We start from the raw sequence: 16,953 nt of genomic DNA on the forward strand, positions 1-16,953 counted from the left end.
TCGCTAAAGTTTGCTTGTGGATAGCACTGATTGCACAATATTAGGAAATATATTTTTATGTCATATAACGTTACCCGGTAACTGACTGCATGTGGTAACGCGTTGTTTTGTTTTGCTTACGGCCATATGTGTACATGTAAATGAACGGTGCTTACACTATTCGTACTTATTATTTCTTTTACATGTCCAGCTAACATATGTTAGTGAGCTATGCAATTGGCTATGTTAAATTCAACAAAACATGTTTGCCGTCATCATACACACCCCAGTGTGATCCACCAGCAAACTTAAGTGCCGAAGATATCGTTGTCTTCTTCGTCTCGCGTGATTTGCTTAAGACAAATGCAAAAAAATCGCTGAAATCCAGGCAACTGATATGACTGACGGCGACATCTTGGAATTTGTGATAAACATCGGCGCAGCCCTTCCTCCAACTCAACAGGCGTTGTGGAGCCTGGGGATCGTCCTTTTGGAGTGGTTCGTTCTGTCAGGGATCAGGGCGGTTCGGGCACGGGAGCGTGGCATGGTGCAGGCACAAAAAAGGGTGGACGACCCACTTGCAGCTCAAGGAACAAAAAGGGGTTTATTAAATAAAACAGAAAACAGCACAAAAACAAAAAGACCACGAGGGGTCAAAAAAAAACTAAAAAGGGATTAATTAGCAAAAACTGAATAACAAAAACTAGGCAGGTAGCAGCAATAACACATCACACAGAAACAATCAGGGAATCACATGAGGTAACAAGGTGGGCGTGGCACACATCGGGATCGGACGGAGCGGATCATGACAAGTTTATAATACAGATTATACACAGCTATTAGTATAACTGTTACTGTATTTTTCCTTGAAATAAACTGTAAAATTTATGGACAACCCACCCTAGCTGGGCTGCTAGGAAAATCCCCAAGGGGTCCCACTCAAGTTCCTCCTCAAACTCTACTAAGGAGGGAGGAGCGGTGGTCAGGCAGTCTGGGACCTTCTCGGGGACAGGGTCTGGGGCCATGGGATCTGCATCTGGAGCCGGGGGAACTGGAGCCAAAGAGTTTGGAACCACAGGGGTCGGAGCTGGAGCTGGAGGGTCTGGAACCACAGGGAGCTGAGCAGGAACCACAGGGGACAGAGCATCCACCACCCACAAAGGAACCTCTGGGTACTGAGCATCAGCCACTGGGACGGGAACCACTGGGGGCAGAGCTGGAGCCGCCAGCACAGGAACCACAGGGGTGGCAGCTGGGGTTTGTGCCTTGGCTACAGGCGCTGCCCATTAAGGGAACTTAGGGATCCGTGGGATGGCATCCCTAACAGGTGCGTTCCAAAAAAGGGGCAGGCTGCTGATCCTGGTAGCAGAGCGGCGGGCGGACGAGCGGAGCTAGCAGTTGCCAGTGCGAACACCACCGGGTTTAGAATCGGGAGGGGGTCCTCCCAACACTCGGCAGGTGATAAAATTACAAACATTAGAATTCAAAAATGTTGAAATGGCTCACAAATAACTCTGATGCAAACAGAATGCACACATACCCTTAATGCTTCTGAACAAATTTGTGAAAAGGAGTAAACAACTATATCTAAAACCAAATGTCCACTGTACCCAATCCCGATTCAACTTCTTAAAGAATCCCTGGGAGTTCTAGCAAGACCTATAATAATGAATGTGTCCCTGTCATCAGCGACACCCAAATATACATTTCAGTTACGCCTAATAATACATCTATGCATATATTATCACTTTAGCGTGGGTTTTCGCCGGGGGCAGTTATGATAATGGACGGATGGATGGATGGATTTTCCCCACAGGTGCTGACAGTGTGTCCTCAGTGGGACGGGTGTCTGTACAGAGAGGAGGATCTGTCACCATCCCATGTTCCTATGAAGACAGTTATAAAAGACATGTGAAATACAGGTGCAGTGGGTATTGTAACGGCATCAGAATTTGCATGTCCCGGGATGTTCGCGAGCCACGTACACAGCCCTGTCGTTAATTGTTATTGTTAGTACTTGCTGTATTCCTGAATGTGGAGTGTGTGTTTGCCTGTGTCTTGCATGAACATTGTGTGATCCTCGTGTGTCTTTAGCACCTTATGGGTACCTTATTGCCTGGCATCTAACCTCCCCGCTTTTCCTCTGTTGTATTTGATTCGGTGCTCATTGGGTGCCTGTGTTCGGTCCTTGCAAGGACGACAATAAAAGAGCCTGTTCTTCCCTGCATGCAAGAGTCCTCTATATTTGCCGTCACCACAACGCCTTAGTCTGCCTGGCACTACAGTATTATAGGGATGGATGTATTTGCATAGTAAGCACTGACTCTCTGGGGATAAATGGTCAAGTGTCAGTCAGAGATGATCCTGATCAGCGACTCCTAATTGTGACCATGAACAATCTGATTATTGGGGACTCTGGTTCCTACTCGTGTGGTGTGGAAATCAACTGTGGGAACACGAATTCACCTGTCAGTGACTGAGAGCAAGATGTCTGTACTGCAGACTGGAGATATTAAGATACACAGTAGATAGGACATTATTTTCTGCTGTTTTTGTATCGTTTTAGAAAATATTTAAAAATTGTTACGAAATGTTCTTTGGTTTAATTTTATATATCCTCCTGAGACCCTACGTCCTCATATAAGGACATAATTTTTGTTTAAAACTACTAATTGTTCAAAAAAATGATTGGTTTTTATGATTATGAGGTCCTACTAATCCCAAATAGCTAAAGGAAATAAAACATGCACACCAAACAAAAGCCTGGGACTCAGAAGGTTAAGTATGAAACATATGGACAAACACTCGGTGGTGCAGTGGTTAGCACTGCTGCCTCTAAGCCCTGATCTTCTCTGTGGGCCCTGCCCAGCCCCACCCTACCCCCACCCACTACAGGGGCCCCTGAAATTCACCCCAGAAGGGTCGCCTTGCCTCTCCGAAGCTGACTTGTCTGGGGGCCAGAGGTTGTGGGCCCCACACCCTAGTGCCATTGCCCCTTTAAGACATCTGTCTCAGGCTGAGAGATGGAGCTCCAGCATATGAGGTTGTGGGCTCGAATCCGGCTTCAGTCGTACCTCTAAAATAACTGAAAATGCCCAACTTGGCATAAATATAAAACAAATGTACCTTGCTTCAGCAAAATATAATCACATTATATATTTATGATAAAATATTTAGACCAAGAGGTCATGGGTCCATCCAGCTCCAGCCTTATCTCTGAAATAGCTCTGAAAAGTCATATACACCTTATTCAGGAAAACTTACAGTACTTCCAGCTGCAGCCATAACCAATGGGGGGGGGGGAAATCTCACACTTTGCTTCAGCAAAACTGTCATACATTTTAATTAATAAATTAAAAATGATTCAAATAAATATATAATATATTTATTAATGAAATATAGTAATTAACCTATCATATTTAATTTAATGCAGCTCCTCGTGCTGTGCCTTCCACTCTTCAAAGGGCATCCCTTCTGCCCTTCACAGAATAATTTATTTTTAAACCATCTGTGTCCATACTGCTGCCTCCGTGGCTGCTCACACTTTATACACATGTAGTGCTGATGGCTCACACGTGGTGGGATGGGGAGTCCCTGGGAACTGGCCAAGGCTGCCTTCCTCGGCCTCCACTCGGTGGTCCGGCTCCAAGTCTTTAACCCGGGCAGGTTGCCGGGGGAGTCTGCCTGTGAGGGAGCCTGCGGTGTCGGCGGGGCGGCTATGGTTGGTTCAGGTGTCAGCGAGGCAGGCAGGACTGATGCAGGGGGCAAAGGAGCAGGCTGGGGTTGTGGAGTAGGAGTAGCGACAGCTTGCTGCAGTCTCCTCACAGCCTGCCCAGACAGGTCTGGAGGGGAGGAAAAGCTGAACGGCCTCAGGTCAGAAGGAGGTTTACCTGGGCTCAGGATGAGGGGTGGCTGTTGTCAGGCTGGGGTTGGGGAGAGGGATGTCCATGGAGAGCACAGCATGTTCTTGCCGCTTCACTAAATTATTATGCCTACGAGATACTGCATTCACAGCAACTACTGGAAAGTTGTATTACTAATGACTACATAACCTTTCTGTACAAAATATTTTTATATTACATTCTGAGCAGTTACTGACAGGACTTGTGGGTAATGATGCCGACTACATAACTGTAATAAATGTGGGTTCTTTAACGCAGAAGACTGCAACAAATACCCGAGCCTGTAATGATCACAGCCCAAGATTTATGTAGAAGGATCGACAATCTTTATTAATTCATGGACATCTTTTCTGCAAATAAGAGTAAGAAAGGCGAGGGCAGAGGCAGCCAGCAACACCAAACAATGGGCTTCATTACATCACACATTAAGTTAAAGCTTACAGCCCTCCAAGGAGGCACTGCTGTGGAAGCCCATTTCCGCCACCCGCAGGAGAAAAAAAACCATTCATCTCAGAATTCTGACTTTTTATCTCTGACTCTGATTGGATGGTTCAATGACCCTTGAACTTCCTGCCGAAGGCGTCGTAAAATATTCCGCGTTGCTAAACGCGAGGAGGAGGAGGATCAAGGACATAACATGTAATAAGTGTGGGACGTGTGCTCTCTACATAAGAGAAAAAAACGGTTATTTCTTAACTTCGGGTATAAGCGAGAGAACGGGAGCTTTATAGTTAGCCATGTTTTAATTAACTGAAGATTACGCCTCTGAGGCTGTGGTCCAGCTATTTTTTCTCACAGCATCTAATTGAGAAAAAAAGAACAACTGAAATGCTAATGTAAAAAAAACAAAAAAGAGGTTCTCCATGTCACGCCCCGCTCCATCCGCTCCTGATGTGTGCCATGCCCACCTCATTACCTCGTGTTCATCCCTGGTTGTGATCACCTGTGTCCTGTTATGTCTGCCTAGTCTTTTGTATTTAGTCCGAGTCTCAGTCCGTCTTCCCAGATCCGTCATTGTATTGTCCATTAGATGTCCCTACCTGTCTGTCTTTTGACGATTAAAAACCCTGATTACCCGTCAGTTTGGCTCGCTCTCCTGCTTCCACGGCTCGCCTGCAAGCCGATCGTGACACTCCAAGTGCAAAGTAACACTCTAGGTTGTTAATTGAACACTCTAAGAGTTAATAAACATTAACACTGTAAAAACGACACTCACTGCACACTGTAAAGTGTTAAAGATAACACTAAATGGTGTGGACACATATAGACACCATGCAGTGTTAATTTAACACTGGCACATTTGCTGTGTACACATCAAAAATAAAAATGATAATGTGAAAGAAATTCATAACGGTTTACTGGTGAGAGGAACTGCTTGTGCGGAGATTGATTAGTTTCGTTTAATTTTAGAAAGTGTCTTTCCAATAAATGTACAGGAACATATATACTAAGGTACACACCCACCCATCTGTATATTTTTATGGTATACAGACCACCAGGATCATGCACTTTGTTTCTGAGAGAATTCGAGGAACTTCTCTCTGACTTAGTGTCAGGGCATCCTCAAAAATGCATGCTGAAATCAGCCCAGTTTTCAATTTTTAGTGCATAAAGGATAATGAATGATCGGATGACACATGAAATGATACTGAGCTTACCATAGTCTACACACAGACTATCAGAATAATATTAGTTATGTACATGGGTGTGAAACATAAATGTGTATATTAATTACCCACTTTTCAAAACGTTTGCATTTTACCATTGTAAATTGTTGCTTCTATAAAATACTGGCATATCAAGTACCCAAAAGGTGTGTACCCAAAAAGACTGAATGCTGTAATGAAATCAAAAGGTGCTTCAACAAAGTATTACTTTAAGGATGTGCACACTTACACAACTAGCATATTTAATATAGTTTCCCCCCTAACAGATTTGTTTGCTTTTCAATTGAATTGTGCAGATTACATGTCATATTAAAGCTGGGAAAAGTTTTGAAATAATTTATTGTGGTCTCATTTTTTACATTACAAAACCCTGGCATTTTAACAGGGGTGTGTAAACTTTTTATATCCACTGTAAACATGGTAAATGAAAATGTCAGTACTTGCACTAAATCACAATATCATGATTAAGATGAAGAAACAGGATAAGCAGCTAGGGGATGGATGGATGGATGAATGACCTCTGCTGTATAATCAAATACTCACAGTATTCCGTAATCACTAATAAGCTGAAAGGGTAGACGCTTATTGAATGATTTTTTTTTCCATTACATGTAGAATAATGGGTGACCTATTGTGGTTTAATCACTTTCTGTTTGTAGTGCGGAGGTTAAATGTAGACTGACAGAATGATTTTACACTTGACTGCAGTCTTATTTGTGTCCACTATGTGGCAGCAGTATACAGGAATGGTCTTATTCTGTCTCATGGCTGGTGTGTGTATAAATTCATATACGCTGATAGCATGGAATTCTGCCTCCAACTTCGTGTCTGAGGGATCAAGGTAAGAGTGAATTACATACTAACAACAGTGACAGAATTATATTATATTATATCTTTTCTTTAGGAAATTGCATAGTTGCATAGTTAAAGTAACAGGAAATCCAACAGGAATGGGTTCTTAAGGGAACTTTGCCAAAAGCTGAAACAAGACTGTAAGAATGACACTAATCCACCACCAGCACTGAGCCCCCAGCTTCTCAGGACAGGAAACCAGCCCAGACCAGGTCCCACTCCCCAGCCAGTAAGCTGTCTGGAAGCTGCAGAGTGGTCCAGTTAGACAGCACTGGGTGATCTAGGTGTTGGGGTGGGGGGGGGCAGCATGGTCACAATAGAGGGGGAAGCAACAGGAAGTAGAAGTGGAGGGTGAGGGTGATGTAGAGCCCCGGCCACACAGGCCACAGTCAGTCATTTCTGTAAGTGATGATGTCAGTCAGGTGGGCTGTGCAAAGGCAGCATGATGATAAAGTTTGTGGTCAGTTGGTGAGAAGCGGCCGACACCCCATGCAAACCGAACAGAAGAGAGCAGAACCAGTATAAACCAAGCGGAGGGGAGAAAGTGGGTTTTTTATTGGACTCCAGGAGTCCAGGGTCACAGACAGAGAAACAGTGATGGTATGGAGAATCATAATCTCTGTAATGAAACAGGCTATGAACTTGGGCGTCTGTGTCTGCGTGTGTCTATCGGGGGCTGAGAGAAACACAAACAGCACTCAGTCTGATAGGACTGCTGATAAGGCCCAGGTGAAGTGAATCAATGTGCTCATCACCTGACTTTGCCCCCCCCCGGGACGGCCCCCACACCTTCCTAATAGGCCTCTTGTTTCCTACTGATCCACAGAGATTAAAAGGACCTACTGCAGTGGCACTATAGAAAACTGTATAACACATAATAAAGGCTGAACCAAAGGCCTGAGGTCAGACCCTCTGTATGCAGCACACAGTGTTTCTGCAGAGTCTCACCCTCATATACTGCATGACGACATTTCTGCTTTTCAGAATAAGTGCCCGTCTTAAAATAATTTCTGCATCATGCTCATGATTTAGCTGCTTTCTGCTCATGCATGACTGAAGAACAAGGAAATCAAACAGTTCAGAAATAAATCTGACATATTTGCTTCACTTGCATGTATTTTTATTCTCTGAGCTACAATGATTCTTGAGAGGACCGGAGAGCCTCGGAGGGCCAGTGAGGCCGGAGGGTGCTGAGAGAACCTCAGGGCAGGAGCAGGAGGACGCTGTGGCTCCTCTCTTCTCAGCCGCAGCAGGAGTGTCATCAGGCGGGATAACGTCCAGCAGACAAGAGTCTGGGTGACGGATCCGGATAGTGTGTCCCTGTCTCCCTCTGATGGAGACGGAGACTCAGCCAGCCTCTCTTCTGGGCCCCAGGAGATACCGCTGACTACAACAGGACTTAGGATACAGCAGGGTTCTTCAAATCTGGATTCCAAATCCAGGCCTTGTTTTCAGTTCTCCCAGGTAGTTAGTTTAATAATTACTGATTCTGATTGGTCAGAGGCTTCACACCTGACTGACAGGTAAAGGAAGGCTGGAAAACCAGCAGTGAATAACACTGGGATAGAGGATAGAGTGGCAAACCAGCCCACACTGGAGACGCGGGGCTATGGAGGGTCAATGTGGGCGTGTCTTCTTCGTAGTGGAGGTGAGCCCTGTATGACCTCGACATGGGCGAGGTGACTCTGGCCTGCTCACTGGGGGCTTTGGACAGGGATAATTTAAAGTGCCTAGAGACACTATAATGGGAAAATGCACTATACAAGTGAATTGAATTGAATTGAATTGAATTGCAGAGTTCAATCACTCTGTCACAACATGCAGGACTCAAGGGCAGGTGTCTGGCAAAACAGAAAGGGGGTTTGATTGAACTACACACACAGGGACTGGAAATTAAGGGGACCAGAGGAATCAGAATGAGAAGGCTAGGACAAAAAGGGACACGGACTGACAGGAGAAGTGATATTAATCACGAGACAAGCAATGAGGAGACAAACAGGTACTTTTTGTCTCAGACATGGCATGACATCATTGTTTAATACCTCACAGTTTATTTCTGTTTACTTGTGAAGCCGCAGAAAATGGCTGTGAGTCATATGTTTAACACAGGAAAGTAGGGAAGTTGCAGATTTAAGTTTTTTTTTCTTTGGCTGCAAAGGCAGCTAAGAGCAACTGGACTGCAGCAGTGAACTGGTGGATTTTGAGGCCTTACTGTCAGGAGTCCATGTCCTCTGTTGGTCTTGCTGTGGTTCCTCAAAGTCCCTCTGTGTCTTTAGCTCATTATGATATTAGATATCTGACTGATACACCTGCTATCTCAGCACTCCTGACTGTTGGCTTTGAATGTGACCATGACTGTGTCTGTGTGCAGTTTGCAGGCTTCCTCTGATCACATGGCATTTCTCCAGGTTCCAGTGCCCTGCAATGGACTGACGTGCAGTTGAAGGTTTACCTCACTTTACTCTGTGTGTTTCCAGCATTAGGACCTAGATAATTATATTACTGATAAATAACTATGATAAAACAGAGATAAATCTTTGAGACAACAGGGAGATCCAACTATATTTTATGTCTTATTAGAACAATCTATATATACACAGTAACTCTAATTCATGAAGTCTTCTTTATACATGCAGATTTTTTATTTTGTGAATGGAGTCTATGCATTGATAGTTTATTTTATTCTCTACAGACTAATAATAATGGTCTGACTTTTTGAAGGGCTTAACATTTAGCCTTGTGGTTTTGTCACATCCTGTTTAAAGTGTCCACTCCCCCTTCACTCTGCCTGCTGTGTGTAAGAATAGAAACGACAGAAACAGTGAAGGTACAGAGAATGAGGAAGTGATTGTCACTCTCCACAGATCTGGGCTCAGTGACACACACACACGAATGGATCCTCTGATGCTCCTGTTTCTTCTCATTGCTGGGCTCACAGGTGAGTGTCACTCATTACAGTGGAACTGAGTAGAGATCTCTCTCCTGCTTCTCCACACACTGTCAGATACAGTTTGGAGATCAGGATGGAGATCTGATCAGAAGAAATCGCAAAATGTCAGTTGTGAAAAGATTCAGCTGCTTTGTGAAACGTTGTCTTGAAAATTGTGAATATTTTTTGGATTCTTACGAGTGTTTGCATGGGCGTCGTTAGGCCAGATCAGTTGGGGCTGTAGCCCCAAGTATTTTACCCCTGATGTCAATCTTCCTTCAAAAAAGAAAAAAGTCAAGTCCCCGGTAACTTGAATTAGTCCCTGATCTTTTCAATTTCTATAAACTCCCCTGGGTGTTTATATCAAAACATTTGTAATTGCTATGATAATATTTTAAACAATGTTGCATGTAACAGGTTATTGATAATATAGATTTAATATCTAAATACTCAGTGTAATACTGTCATGTCTTTCTTTAGTAATCGAACAGTACAAAGACTGTTAGTGCAGATAAAATGCCCTTGTCTTTTGCATGCTTTGATGTTCTGTGAGGTGTAGGATTATCTTCCTGGGGTCATTTCAGCAGCACAGGTGGTTATGTGAGCAGACAGCCGGGATGCCATCAGTCATTTCTGTGTGTACAGTCAGAGGGGTCTAAACACCCAGCTTCATGTGCTACTGGGGCAGGTCTCTGTTTATCAGGGGTCAAGATCAGCCTCAAGCCCAGTTCATACTTCCCTTTTCCATTTGCACTTTCAGCCTGCAGACGGTCATGCTGCATTTATTGCTGGATGCAGATTGTCATGGTCAGTGCCTGCATGCAACAGTGATATCCCACCAGACCCAGAGAGAGCAGATATGATGCAACAAACACAAAAGCAGTGTAGTGAAATGGGCAAACTTTTTCCGAATAGTTTTAAAGTTTTCAGTAGAGACTTGGGCAGAATAGAATGCTTTTGAAAAGACCATATATAGCTGTATAATGTCTGGACAGTATAAATTATCTGCACAGTAAAAATGTAAAAATACATTTGCGAATACCTCCTCACCTCTTACAACAATTCTTCTTCTTCTGCTGTTTTTTGGTTGCTCTGTGAAAGTCAGTGCTGCCACCTACTGGAGAGACCTAGTCAGTTATCTTGCACAAGCGCAGTTGACGTGCACCAATGTGCATGATCTCCACCAAACAAAAAATCCGGGCTAAACATGCATCATCCACAGCCATCTGGCGTAAACCCTTGATGACAAAATTTATGTCACCTCACCCTGTTTGTTACTGAAAGTATGAATTGGCCTTCAGGGGTCAAGATTAGACCTGGTTGTCTTTCACTCTGCAGCAGGTTTGGAGAGCTAGTTACCCTCTAGCTGGTAGAGACTGGGGGCAGCGTGGGGGCCTCACACCTCCAGGCTTGTGGTTTCAGTATCTGGCCCAGCTCTCTGTGGGCAGTTTGCATGTTCTTCCTGTATCTATACTGGTTTCCTATGAGCTCTCTGGTTTCACATCTAAAGAAACATGGTCCAGGTGAATTGGTACCTCTAAAAGTTCCCATAGTGACTGTGTGTGAGTGTTTGCCCTGCGACAGACTGGCATCCTGTCCTGGTTGTTCCCCTGCCTTTGTGACAGACTGGCATACTGTCCTGGGTGTTCCCCTGCCTTGTGCCCTGTGCTGCCTCAGATCAGCTCCACGCTCCCTGTACTGTACTGACCCTGTACTAGATAAGAACATAAGAACATAATAACTATACAAATGAGAGGAGGCCATTCGGCCCATCAAGCTCGCTTGGGGAGAACTTAACTAATAGCTCAGAGTTGTTAAAATCTTATCTAGCTCTGATTTAAAGGAACCCAAGGATTCAGCTTGCACTATGTTATCAGGAAGACTATACTCTGACTACACGTTGTGTAAAGAAGTGCTTCCTTAAATCCAGTTTGAAATGTTCTCCCGCTAATTTCCACCTATGGCCACGAGTTCTTGTATTTGAACTAATGCTGAAGTAACTATTCGGTTGAACAGCATCCAAACCTGTTAGAATCTTATAGACCTGGATCATGTCCCATCTCAGTCTCCTTTGCTTGAGGCTGAACAGATTTAGCTCAACTAACCTTTCCTCATATGACAAGTATGTGGCAGATGGATAACTGAGCTAAAATACAGTTCAGTACTTACTGTATGCCATTCAAAAGACAAAAATGACTGAATTGAATGTGTTTACAAATATAGCCCTAGTGTTAAAGGGGTGTGGTCACCACAAAGTGATGAGCCCATTCATTCTCCTCACTGTGCCTTATTACCAGTGACTTATGGTCCTGACAAAATGACAGTCTTGCTGTTTTACCTCCTCACTGTCCTCTTAAACCCATCTCTCTGTGCCATGACTCCTGGTACAACTGTTACACAAACTGATAATATATAATATTAACCAGAGATACTGTGATGCTGAAAATGTGAATTCAGTTGGCTGTTTTCTCCACAGGTGCTGACAGTGTGTCCTCAGTGGGATCGGTGACTGCACAGAGAGGAGGATCTGTCACCATCCCATGTTTCTATGAAGGCATATATGAATCTCATGTGAAATACTGGTGCAGAGGGCATGACTGGAGTTCATGTACTGCCATAGTACGCACTAACTTTCCACGGAAGAAGGGTGAAGTGTCAATCAGAGATGATCCTAACCAACGAGTCTTCACTGTGACTATGAACAACTTGCAAACTGGGGTCTCTGATTACTACTGGTGTTGTGTGGAGATCAGCGGAGCTTCAGATGTTGGAGAAAAAGTTTACCTGTCAGTCACTGAGGGTAAGACGTCTGTACTGCAGACTGTAGCCAATGAGATGCTCAGTATGTAACACAGGGGTAGCCATTCATATCTGCAAAGGGCCAGTGTGTATGTGGGTTTTCGCTGCAACTCCCTAATTAGATTACTAATTAGAGGACTGATTGGCTGAAAGAGTCCTCACACCTGGGTTTGAGCAGCTGACCTACAGGTTATCCCAAAAACCTGCATACACACCAGCCCTTTGTGGATAAGATTGGCCACCCCTGATGTAACATGTCATTCAGTCAGAAAGGAAGGACATTAACACAAACACAGGAGAAAATTCTTTCAGTATCAATATTTTAAATGTTTAATGGCTATAATTTCAAGTGTCTGGATAAATGTACAGGAAGATCAACTTGCATAACAGCATTACCTCTGAGGGAGACATCCCATAATACAGCCTGATGACTTCATCAGATACAGGTCCTGCTCTTTATCAAATACATGAATGTCTGATCTGTATGTTACACCTGGGAGCTGTACAGAGGCCTCAGGATTCACATATTTCTAGTTTATGGTACATTTGTATAATATGGCAAATATTACAGATCTGACTATTTTCTCAATCAGACACCCAGTTAGATGTCTTTCATAAAACATCACAGACATCAGCTTACTGGAAACAGACATACAGCCATATTCATCTTACAGCCATTTATTATGTGTACAAATACAGTTTGGAAAACATAAAATGTAAGTTTTCACTGTCATACATTAAAAACTGTTCTTTTTTTTCTCTTCCTTTTTGCAGACATTTTTAGGGATTAATTGTTACTAAAGGTGTACTTAAATATATTGTGATACATTAATAACATCATTTATCTCACCTGCCCACTATCAGTGCCCTGGGATGTGGACACTTTGGTCACATCCCTAATGTAATATTCTGCATCCAAACAGCTATTTTATTGAATATTCTTGGATATTCTTTTTTAGTTTTAGAAATGACCTTTCACAGTCTGTACTGACTGACAGAACAGGGCAGGGGTGCCGTAAAAAGGGAGGGGGGGCATAAGGATGATTCCATGGACCCCTAAGTGACAGGGCCCTAAGAAATTAGGAACTTAATCGGATTGGTCTGGGCTGGGGGCCCAATCTGATTTGCTTTCATAGGGCCCAAAATCTCTAGTGGCCCCCGGGAACAGGGCTGTTTATTTTTAATTTAACAATCCTTTCTCTTGTTTCCACTGCTGTCCATTTTTGGCAGAAGATGAAGAAGGATGGATTATTGAAAAACAGAGGTAAGCATTCAGCAGCACTTACAGCAGTGTGGTGTCCAGCTATGAGCGTCTACCTGATCACACAGTGATGGGAAACTTCTGTTATTTTATGGGAACATTGTTTTTCTTTGTTTCATAATTATAATTTCCCTGTGATGGCATCACATCCAGGGTGAAAATGGATGGATGGATGGACGATTGGGCTGATAGACTGACGGATTTTACAAAACAATATAACATGCTTAATAACCATAGTAAAACTGGCAGTTAAAGTTCTCTAGTTATTTTCATGCTCTTTGTTAATGTCTCCTGTTCCTCACATGCAGCCTGTGTAATAGTACAGATGTGGCTGAACCATGTTACTATAAAGCATGTGAGACTTTACTCTTCAAATCCACCCTCTTATTCAGCTCTTTGGTCCAGCTTGTTTCTGTATGTAGGACTGGGCTTATTGGTGCTGCTGTTGATCATCATCATCATCATCATCAGATGTAAAGTGTGTGACAAACACAGTGAGTATCTGCTGATGCAGACGGTGTATAAGTGACCTGACTGTCTGAGCAGTGATGCTTGTCCCTCTGCACTCCTGTAAGCAGAAGATACAACTTCATGCTTTTATCCTTTTCCAAAGCCGGCTGGACAGAGACACAGGCAGCAGCATTCAGACACACAGGTTATACAGTAACATTAAAACACAAAACATAGTCACAGTCCCTTTGATAACACAGACTAAAAACAAAAAAGCGTGTGATGTGATCAGAATAAATTCCTTTGATTTTATTTCTCATTTCTTTCCTTGTGGAGAAAAGAAGGGCCATGAACCAATATTCAGGAAGTACAGAATTAACAGTGAGTTCATGTTTAATATGGGGAGAAACTGTAGAAAATTCTGCAGGGTTTTGTGTTTTTTTAAAAACAAAAACAGAAACCAAAGTCTGTTAACAGCCAGTAACTCATTAAGACATTAATTTCTGTAAATAAAGCTGATGTGAGGAGTGATTGTTTTGAACGCTGAGCTGTGATTTTTTCTAGTTGAACCCAGTCCATGAATACGACATCATAAACAGAACTGGCATCATAAAGGGATACCCACCAAAGCAGGTAAAGCATAGAAATAACATACATATGATGGTATTTATGAGTGTAGCCCCTGTCTCTAAACATATAATGTTATTAGTGTGTGAAGAGACAGCATTTTATGGCTTATTTCATAAGCCAGTTATTAAATTGTAGTTAAAGTCTCTATATGGAAAAAAGAACAAATATTTGACAGTACTTGTAGAAGCACAAATCATTAACTGATACACAAAATTATCACAAAATTTGATTGCTGTCGGTTTAAGAATGGACAGGTGGTTCTGTAGAGATACATGGTCATAATGTGTTCCTGTCTGAGGCCTCTGAGACACCACAATGAGAGTAAAATGTGTATCAGCAATGTCCTCACTGGGCAGGTACATCTACAACTCAGCTGATCTGTCAGATCCATGTGTATCAGAATTAGCTGTAATGTCACAAGAAGTACCATGATACCCTGATATTTCACAGTGATTCACATGGGAGGTTTGGGAGTTTATGGATTTGTGGTTTCTGTACAAGGTGAGTTTGAACAATTTGTTCTAACATGAGGTGTGATAAATTTAGTCTGTCATGCTTCATACGTGTCATATGTTTCCGTTGACACTGTATACAGCAGGGTTATTCAACTCACGGTCCTCAAGGTCTGAGCACTGCTGGTTTTGCAGCCTTCCTTTACCTGTCAGTCAGGTGTGATGCCTCTGACCAATCAGAATCAGTAATTATTAAACAACTACCTGGGAGAACTGAAAACACGGCCTGGATTTGGAATCGAGGTCCAGAGTTGAAGAACCCTGGTATACAGCCACGATTTCAACATCATACATGCAGTTTATTTGGCTTCAAATTAAAAGCTAGATGAAAGTGAATTAAACAGACTTCCCAGATTAATCAATCAATCTGATTTCCTGTTTCTGTAGCAGTAACATTAACACAACACACTGCCTGAAATGCTAAGGAAGGTTTTAGTGCCTGAACCTGAATTAACGCATCAAGTACCAATGTTCATGTTTATCTGTTCCTTTTCCAGTAGGGGGCAGTAACACAGAGCTGCTCTTCAGCATGACAGCTGTGGGGGACAAACAGATACTGCAGTGATGGGGAGGGATAACCACCAGAGAGGAGCAACTTACAGTGATGTCAGCTGTATTTAAACGGCATGCAGCACTGTCACATTACAGTGTGACAGTAAGAGTCAGCTGGTGTGAAACATATTCATGGCTGTTGTGCATTTGAACAATGATCAATGTGCTATTTGCCTCACTTGTACTTTGCTTTGGACAAAATAGAATAAATGTATTTTCTTGGCATTCTGTGAATTACTTTTCATTCATACAAGTGGAAAAAAATATCAATGGCTATCCTTTTTGATTAGTATAAAATAAAATGTCTGTTACCACAATATACAGTATTTTGAGAAAGTATTTGCCAATGTCTGTTTTTCTCTTGTGTATATACAGTATGTACCAGTGGGGGTTTACTGAGGTCTAAGGGCTCTGGCTTTAATTTTAAGCTCTTCTTATGCACTTCACTGCCCCCTGCTGGAGCAGCTTCACTATTTTGCTGCTTCCCTGCTCTCCTCTGACTGTGGAATTAAAAGCTGCCCTGTTGCTGTTATATTATGTATCAGTATGTATCTGACTTGCACAGCATTTGTTTCATACATAACATTAATAAAAATGCCTTTCGTCAAGCCTGCAGGCTGCAGTGGTCTCTCAGTGTGTAACACAGATGATTTTTGTCTTTCAGATGTTTGATAGGCAGGAGTTAGTTATATACTATTAATAGTATAACAGAATTAGATTATACACAATATTTTTCCCAGGAAAAAAATTGCAATAGTAGGTATACATAGTTAAAGTAACAGGAAATCCCACAGGAATGGCTATCAGGGGGTGGCATGGTGGTGCAGTGGTTAGCACTGTTGCTTTGTATCTCTAGGCCCTGGGTTGAAGCCTCTGCCATAGTTCCATGTGTGAAGCTTGCATGTTCTTCCTGTGTTGTTGTCGGGTTTCCTCTGGGTACTTTGTCCCCCCCCCCCCCATGACCTGAAAACATGCTGAGATTAATTGGAGCTGTCTGTGTGTGTCCTGCAATAGGTTGGTACCCCATCCCTGGTTGTTCTCTGCCTTGTGCTCATATCCTCTAGGATAGGCTCCAGACCCATTCCAACCATGAATAGGATATGTGGATTCAGAATTTGAATAGACAGATGGATATTGCACAACTATTTGTCTACACCAAATGAAAATATCCCAGTGTAATCTACTGGTTTCTGGTGTAACAGCCATTAAATTACCTCATCTGTAACTGGCTGGTTGGGTGCAGACCAAAGATAAACTGCACTACACCATCAGACTTTTACGCGCGGGAAATGAGTTACGCGGCACGTCTCTCAGCGGAAACAAAGAGTAACGCTTCAGTCTCAGCCTCGCATTCACTGTGATAGCATCGTTTGTTGGTGCTTTTTTTATTGAAAATATCAGGTACACTGTACTTTAAATC

General features: G+C 42.9%; 1 long non-coding RNA gene across 1 annotated transcript; it reads left to right on the plus strand.

Annotated features, from left to right (window-relative positions):
- The first annotated feature begins 14,173 nt into the window (after nucleotides 1-14,173).
- LOC111841102 (uncharacterized) lies at nucleotides 14,174-16,141 on the plus strand. The gene is made up of 3 exons (XR_011990198.1): nucleotides 14,174-14,220; nucleotides 14,404-14,472; nucleotides 15,479-16,141. It is a non-coding gene; the product is annotated as an uncharacterized lncRNA (long non-coding RNA).
- Nucleotides 16,142-16,953: the final 812 nt, after the last annotated feature.

The sequence above is a fragment of the Paramormyrops kingsleyae genome, chromosome 4 (assembly GCF_048594095.1).
Source record: "Paramormyrops kingsleyae isolate MSU_618 chromosome 4, PKINGS_0.4, whole genome shotgun sequence".
NCBI lineage: Eukaryota > Metazoa > Chordata > Actinopteri > Osteoglossiformes > Mormyridae > Paramormyrops > Paramormyrops kingsleyae.